This window comes from Chrysochloris asiatica, unplaced genomic scaffold (assembly GCF_000296735.1).
Source record: "Chrysochloris asiatica unplaced genomic scaffold, ChrAsi1.0 scaffold00232, whole genome shotgun sequence".
Taxonomy (NCBI): Eukaryota; Metazoa; Chordata; class Mammalia; order Afrosoricida; family Chrysochloridae; genus Chrysochloris; species Chrysochloris asiatica.
In genome coordinates, this window is record NW_006408750.1 from 1,189,732 (window position 1) to 1,198,248 (window position 8,517).

The 8,517-nt window shown below is 39.7% G+C and overlaps 1 pseudogene; it reads left to right on the plus strand.

Annotated features, from left to right (window-relative positions):
* Positions 1 to 6,431: 6,431 nt before the first annotated feature.
* Positions 6,432 to 7,236, plus strand: LOC102830428 (annotated as a pseudogene).
* Positions 7,237 to 8,517: the final 1,281 nt, after the last annotated feature.

Sequence of the window (8,517 nt, forward strand, 5' to 3'; positions counted from 1 at the left end):
TTGATCAAACATCCAGCCAAGATGTATTGATAATTACTGGCAATGTCTATGTGAGTGACCAGGAATCACATTAAGTAGAGACCGTAAACCTATTTGTACCCTGTGGAAGAGTATGTTGCCAGATTTTTCAATTTTTTCAAGTAGGAAATGCAGCTGTCTTAAATGCGAAATCCAAATGTTTTAGTGTTGGCTTACGGAAAAACAACAACCATAAAAAAAAAAAAAAACAGTCTCAGGCCATACCTAGTCCCTAAAACATCAGTTTCAAATGTTTGGACCAGTTTGTGTGGTGGGAGAAGCAGACCCATTCAACAGGCTTCCAGGTAGTCCAGACTGCCTCAAATAAACATCCTCACCCACATACACAGCAATAACTTCTAAACCGATTTATGTCTTTATTACAGTCTCTTAAAAATCCCCAATGGAAGGGGGAAGATGCCATTTTTGACACCAAAATTTCTGAAAAATCATTTTTCCCCCACTCCTTATGACAGCTCAGTAACTAGTCTAGACCCAATGAAACCAAACCCAAAGAAACCAAACCCACTGCCTTCAAATAAATTCTGACTCATTATTGTTGTTAAGTTTCGACTCATAGTAACCCTTTATAGGGTTTCCAAGGAACAGCTGGTCAGTTTGAACGGTATTTACCATACAGCACCACACCAGTACCCCTGATGCTGTATAGGGTTTCAGAGACTGTAAACTGTAAATCCTACGGAAGCAGAAAGCCTCACCTTTCTCCTGAAGAGCTGCTGGTAAGGTTTAACTGCCAGCCTTGAGGTTAGCAGTCCTGTGCTTATCCTACAGCACAACAAGCAACTAGTCCAGTCTCCCTTAATTTGTTTCTTCAGTTTCTCCAAACTCAGCCCATCCTGGATTTTGTCTCACCTTCTGACCCTTCTGCTTCTTTGGTGGTAGTGGTGGTAGTGTGCCATGGAGTTGGTTCCAAATGTAACTCCATACCTTTTCTTATGTGAATCTGTCAAGGCATCCCTTCTGGTATAACATAATCCAGAATTCCTTCTCACCTTTTCTCATATTTTGCACAAGAAAGGGTGTGGAACTTAGCTAGCCAAAACTGAATCTTCCCTCACAGGAAGTGGGTCTGGGAGGGTGGAGAAGATGCTGTAAGTCCCCTAAAATCTGTACTTTTCCTTGTTAAATTAGCTATGCCATCTGGGGTGGGATAAAGCCAGAACTGAATGTCATTTGCAAAAGATACAGAATCCCTTACTGATATGTTTTGCCACCGAGGAAAGTTTTCCGATGGCTGCAGGTTCCCTATTACTTATTTTCTACTGAAAGGATAAGGTCCCTGCCTGAGCCACCACCACTTCTGTCCAATGAGGAGGAAAAAGCCTAAGGAAGAGTAATCGAATGTGGACTTGTACTGATTTGTCTAATAATAGAAAGTTGATGAAGCATACCACAGAATAGAAAGTATTTGATAAAAATAGCATGTGTTAAGCTTGGAACGCTAGCTGGAGATGCATGAAAAGTAAATCTATTCCTTCCTTACTCAGTCTTTCTTACTACAGTAGTTCCTATGCTAATTTAATAATTTGGTTTCTTTCTTTAATGAGAGAAATTTACTATGCTATTTTCTGTGATCAAAATGCCTTTCTTTCCCAAGGTTAGATGGTGGAGGAGGTGCCAATTGAAAACACGAGGCTAAGGGATCTTTGGCCATTCTCTTATCCACCATCAACATGAGACGCCCTGCCAGGAGCCTCCCTCATACCAGCTGGTAAAAGGAAAGATCTGAAGAAGGTTTTCCAAGCAAAGCTAATAATAACCACTCTGTCATATTATTACACCCCCACATGAGCCCTCTGGCCAGGCAGTCCTCAGTAAAAGGGCAAAGCTAACAGAAACTGCTGGCTGCTGTCCTCCCTTAAACAGCTACTAAAAGAGTCTGGGACTTTCTCATTCTCCTTCTGCTACTGAGGACCTGTAGGGTTGCCCCAGAAGGTCAGGACCAGATCTCAAAGCATATGCTGGTCTTTCTCTAACACATTCTAGAGCCCAGGAAATGATAATCCTCTTGACTATCCTCTTCCTTGAGTCCTACAAATTCTCTGGGTCTAGTTCAAATCTGGTTTGATCCGTCCTGGTGTGGCGCTGTGGGATCAGCACTGGACTGCGAACCACAAGGTCAGCAATTCAAACCCAGCAGCAGCTCCTCAGAAACCCTATGCAGGGTTGCTTTGAGTTGGATAAGCACTTTGTAGGTTAAGTGCTCAACTGCAAGGCTGGTTTGATCTGGAAACGTTGGTGGTTCAAACACACGAGTTGGCTCCTCAAAAACCCTATACAGGGTTGCTATGAGTCAGAACCAACTTGAAAGTACTTAACAACAACAACCTCATCCTGCCTCTGGCATTAAAAAGCATCTCTTCTAGCCCTAACTCTAAGGTCCTGCCCTGGGCTGAGCTGCTTCTGCTGAAAAGCAAAGCTGTACCAAATAGACAAGAATATGGCCCTCATTAAATGACCTATTGATTTTTTTTTTTTAACAGCTCTATCTAGGAAGGAGACCTGGTGGCACTGTAGGTTAAGCATTAAGCCATTAGCCACAAGGTCAGTAGTTCAAACCTACTAGCTGCTCTATAAGTAAAAGGTGAAGCTGTCTATTGCTATAAAGATTTATGTTGTTAGGTGCCATTGAGTCGGTACTGACTCATAGCGACCTTATGCACAGCAGAACGAAACACTGCCCAATCCTGGGTCAACCTCACTACTGTTGCCACACTTGAGTCCATTGATGCTGCCACTTTGCCAATCTATCTCGCTGGGGTTCTTCCTCTTTTTCTCTGACCCTCCACCTTACCAAACATGATTTCCTTCTCCAGTGACTGGACCCTTCTGACAATATGTCCAAATTATGAGAGAATAAGTTTGGTCATCCTGGTCTCCGAGGAGCACTCTGGCTGCACTTCTTCCAAAACAGAGCTATTGGTTCTTTTGGCAGCCCATGGCACTTTCAATATTTCAATAACCTCATATACATGTGAAAGCTGGACCATAAATAAGGAAGACCGTACAAGAATTGATGCATCTGAGTTATGGTGTTGGAGGAGACTACTGAAAGTGCCATGGGCTACCAGAAAAACCAATGGATCTGTTTTAGAAGAAGTGCAGCTAGAGTGCTCCTTGGAGGCCAAGATGGTCAAGCTTCGTCTCTCATACCTTGGACATATTATCAGGAGAGACCAGTCACTGGAGAAGGATATCATGTTTGGTAAGGTGTAGAGTCAGAGAAAAAGAGGAAGACCCTCAACAAGATGGGATGGCCAGTGGCAGCATCAATGGATTCAAGCGTGGCAACAGTAGTAAAGTTGGCCCAAGATTGGGCAGTGTTTCGTTCTGCTGTACATAAGGTCACTATGAGTCGGTACTGACTTGATGGCACCTAACAACAACAACAATTATGGATTAGGGAGTCCTGGTGTGGTGCTGTGGGTTAATGTGCCAGACTGCAAAGCCGTTTGAACTGCAAGGTCAGTGGTTCAAGCTCACCAGCTATTCCTCGGAAACCTTATACAGGGTTACTATGGGTCGGAGTCAACTTGATAGCACTTAACAACAACAACAACAACTATGGATTGGAGTCCTGGTAAGGCACTATAGAATAAGCTGGATGGCTAACTACAAGGTCAGTGGTTCAAACCCACCAGTCACACCCCAAAAACCTTATATAGGGTTGCTATGAATCAGAACTGACTCAACAATACTTAACAACAACAGTATGGTACTTTGTTAGGGCAGCCCTAGGAAACTAATACAGGAAAAATAAACAATATAATACATGTCAAATTGTTGAACACAGTGCCTGACTCCTGAGAAGCTTTTCATAAAGATTAGCTCTCATTACTACTTGTTAATGGTATAAGTTGACCAAAGCATTTAAGTCTGTTTTGATTTTCATTATCTGTAAAATTGAAATTAACAATCATGGTGAGACTAAAGTGGCTATTGCCGAAGTCTCTATAGAATAATGCATTCCCCCAAGTGATCAGAATCATTTAATAAATGTTAACATGAGCAATTAGAGGGAGAAATATTGTATAGGGGGCTAATGAAAAGGCAAAATGCTCGAATGAAGGATGAAAGTCCTTAGATGTTGTGAGATAAACCAAAAGGCACAAGAATATGATTAAACTTCTCCCTCAGTGATTTGCACTCAGATAAGATGAACGATTTCTGTTGTACAAGTACAAACACAGACTGTGTTGGAAACCAGCCACTGAAAAAGATATTAGAACACAACACAGTCTGGCCACCAGATGAGGTAATGTACTGTTGGATAAATTTTTACAAAATTGTAGGCCTCATTTAAAAATAAGTATAAATATTGATTGCACATTGAAATGCTATTTTTTAATATAAATATTGGTTTACATAAAATATATTAAAATCTATTTTTAATGTGGCTTCTAGATAATATAAAATTACATATATAACTCACATTTGTGGCTTTGTTTTATATTTCTGTTGAGCTGCACTGGTTCAGATAACCCCACATTCCCTTTGCCCCATCCAGATCCAACTCATGTAATCATGAAAATATGACCTTCAACAAGTCATTGAACCCCTCCACACTTCAGTTTTCTCATTAGTACAAGAGTATTTGTAAGGATTTAAAAGGATTTAAAAAGTGCTAGCCTTGGACAATTCCATAATAATAGTAGGAAACTTCAACACTCCACTTTTATGTATCTACAGAATTTCCAAGAAGAAGATCACTAAGGACAGTAAGACCTTAAATAAAATCATAAGCCAATTGGACCTAACAGGCATATATAGAACACTCAAATCAACATGAGAACAATGCACATTCTTCTTCAATGCACATGGATCATTTTCCAGAATAGACCATATGCTAGGACATAAACAAGTCTCAACAAATTTTAAAAGATTGAAGTCATACAAAGCATCTTCTCTTTCTATAACACTATGAAGCTAGAAACCAAAGCAAGCCATCAAGTCCCTTTAGAACCCCCTTCCAAGACTGAAACTCAAAGGGAACACACAAGTAGGCATGTGAACTCACTAGTGACCACATTGGTCTCCTTGTAAGTGGAAGTGGGAGAAAGGCAGTAATGAAGACATGGACTGAGTTTTTCCACGTTCTATAGACTCTCATCAACCTTCAGATGAGAGAGAGAAGAGGAAGGGCTGGTTGGTCTGAGGTTTGGGGAGACTTGGGAACTCCTGAGCCCATGGATATAGACCTAGCCACAGAGGGCTAGAGCTGAGAGTGAAGTGTCCAGGTGATATGAAGTGGGGGAGGCACACAAAAACTGCCAAACTTGCAGATGATACCCATTTGACCTAGCTTCAATGATCAAAACTCAACTAGAGAAATATAAAGTTTATATAGGAAGCAAGTGTAAATTGCTACAAGTTGATAAACTTGAACTTTACTTATATAGTAGCTCAAAATACCAACTGAGAGGGAAGAAGTCTTCACATCAAGGATCAAACCTATCCCCTCAGTATACAGGGTTGACAGGGACAGGCAACTTAGATATTGATTACGAATCAGGTTACAAACCTCAAGGTCAGCAGTTTGAAACTACCAGCTGTTCTGCAGGAGAAAGATAAGGCTTTCTGCTCCCATAAAGATTTGTAGCCTCAGAAACCCTGTGCAGGGACACTATGAGTTGGTACCGACTCCACGGTACTTAACAATCAAACAAAAGATTTACAGCCTTGGAAACCCTGTACAGGGTCACTAAGGGTCGGAACCAATTCCATGGCATATAACCACCACCACCACCTAAAATGGAGACAGACGGGGTGGGGAATTGGGTCCTGTTAAGGCACCAAGTGACTGGCTTACAAGTTTTCAAGAGGGAGTTTGGTTTCAGAGTGAGCTGGGGAAAGCAGAATCTCCACTGAATAGTTTTCATCTTGTCTAGATGGGTCTGGTGAGAGGAAATGGGGATAGGATTCTTTTGATTCAATAGTGAGTAATTGTTATCATGACTAATTGTGATTTTCATAACTGTAAAGGTAGAAGTTGTATAACAAAAAGGGGGCAGTAGTTAATCTTACAGTAAAGAAACAGAGGATCCTAGGACCATCAAGGAAGAAGAACACAAGCAGAGTGCAGGACCCTATCCAGAGAAGCAGTGACACCAGAGATGGAGGCAGAGGTGATGGCATGGAGAGATAGAGCAGCTGAGGACTCTAGACTCATGGAAAGAGAAAGGCTGTGTGTTGGTGGGCAGGATGCTGGCTTGCAGAATGTACCCTTTGGTTGTTTAAATTATTATATATTCCTGTGTGGTTTTGTGTATCCAAAATAAATAAATAAATAAAATAACTTTTGAGCAGGAATTGCTCTGAGCTCTGCTATCCTGAGGATTGAGGAGAAGTCATTGATTTTCAAAGTACTGTATGATTGTTCTATTTACAGTAGGATGTCTGACCAAACATATGCCTCTAAGAAAAAGTCTCAACAACTAAAAAGAAATGCAAAAAGAAAAATTTATGAGGAAGACGAGTTGTCAGAGAACGAGGTTAGAAATATAGTTAAAAAACAACAACCAAAGAAAGCATCTTTCTTCTGAAGTGGGAGGAAAAACAAAGGATTCTAATCTAAAACAGAGCAGGATAGCTCCCAACAAGAGAAAAACCTGGAAACTCCTTTCAAAGACAAATAGAGAACAGTTGCAAACTATGATGGAGTCAATAATAATAACAATTTTGAGTCACACTATGGAAGAAAATGAAAAAATTCAGTACCCTCTTAACTTCCTGAAAAAAAGATTGCTACAATTGTGTGAAACCCTGAAAGTCCCTCCCAGAAATTTGAAAAATATAACTAATGTGTCAAGTCTACTGAAAATGGAAAAAGAACAGCACAGAGCTAATGAAGCAGGACTGGCGTTATTGCAGGAAAAAGTAGATAAAATGGTAGAGACAACAGAGTTAGTAACCAGGAATATTCAGAGCCTACAGTACAAAATTCAAAGTCTCCCAACTGAACTGGAAGAAGAGGAGAAAGCAAAAGAGATACTTCAAATAGATCGCCGTGGGATGCTTTGTCTTCCAGAACTTCCTCAGGAGAGTCTCAAAGCACCTATACTTCAGGAAGAAGTTTTGGCACTAGTTCCAAATAAGAATGCTCTTCTAAAGGACTTGAAAACTCTTCATAAATCAATCCAGATGAAAAACATGTTAACCTTTATCAAAGAAAGCTATAACAAACTAGATACCTCTTGAAGTTTTTATATGAGATTTTTGTTTTATATTAATTTAGTATTTATGAGTATGTAAAACTGTTACTGTACAGTGATTTTACGAGGCTGAGGCTTTTTTGGACACTATTCTTCCCTAATAATTAAGTGCACTTTAAAATCAGACTATACTACGCAGATCTATCATGAGAATGTAGTGTCGTCCTAGAAAATGTTTTAACAGCTGCCAGGTCTAAGATATCACATTTGTTTTATCTCCAGTTGCAAGAACACCTACAGTTCAATAGTTTTTAATGTCTGAGTGAACCTCATTTGTCAGTGCAGATAAAATCTGATTCTGTGAAATGATGTATGTAAAATGTTTGTATATAGTGCCTGGTTCATAGGAATGTAAGTTTTGTTATGATTATTATTTAGCTGATAGCTTGCATTTTGTGTTTGGTTATGTGGATGTTAAGAAATCCCCAAATACCTTTATTCTCTTTAATAACTCCCTAGTCTTTTTTCTTTTTGTGTAATAATTAAAATTGTATTACCAGATCTCTGTAAAAAAGAAAGAAAAAAAAAGGAATAGAGGAAAATACTGTTAACCTGTTAACCAATGGTACATGGAAAGGATTGTAATCAAAACAAAATATGGTTATATGAGTGCAAAACCAATGTTCTCCCATGTAAACAAGTGAGCAAAACAGAAAAGGAGGAAGAGAGATGCCAAGTCACACAGATATTGCCAGGAACAAAGGCTAAAGAAACAAGATCTCCCTCCTGAGCCAAGAGCGAGAGAAAGCTTCCCCCTAGCGCTAGCCTCCTACACTGTGAGAAAACTAATTTCTGTTAGTTTAGAAAAAAATATATCATAAAACAAAGGAAACGAACCATATGATCATACCAATTGATACAGAAGAGACATTTGATAAAATTCAACGCCATTTCCTGATAAAAATTCTTAGCAAAATAGAAATAGAAGGAAAATATCTCAATATAATTGTTTTTGTTGTTGTTAGGTGCCATTGAGTTGGTACTGACTCATAGTGACCTTATGCACAGTAGGACCTTATGCACTGGGCCAACCTCACTATTGTTGCCACGCTTGAATCCATAGATGCTGCTACTTGGCCAATACTTACTGATGAAGATCAAAGAGCACATCCTTTGGTATGGATTGCATCTCAATGTCAAAACAACAAAAATCCTCACCACTGGACCAATAAATAACATTCTTATCAATGGAGAAAAGATCCAAGTTGTCAAGGACTTCATTCTTCTTGGATCAACTATCAACACTCATGGAAGCAGCAGTCAAGAA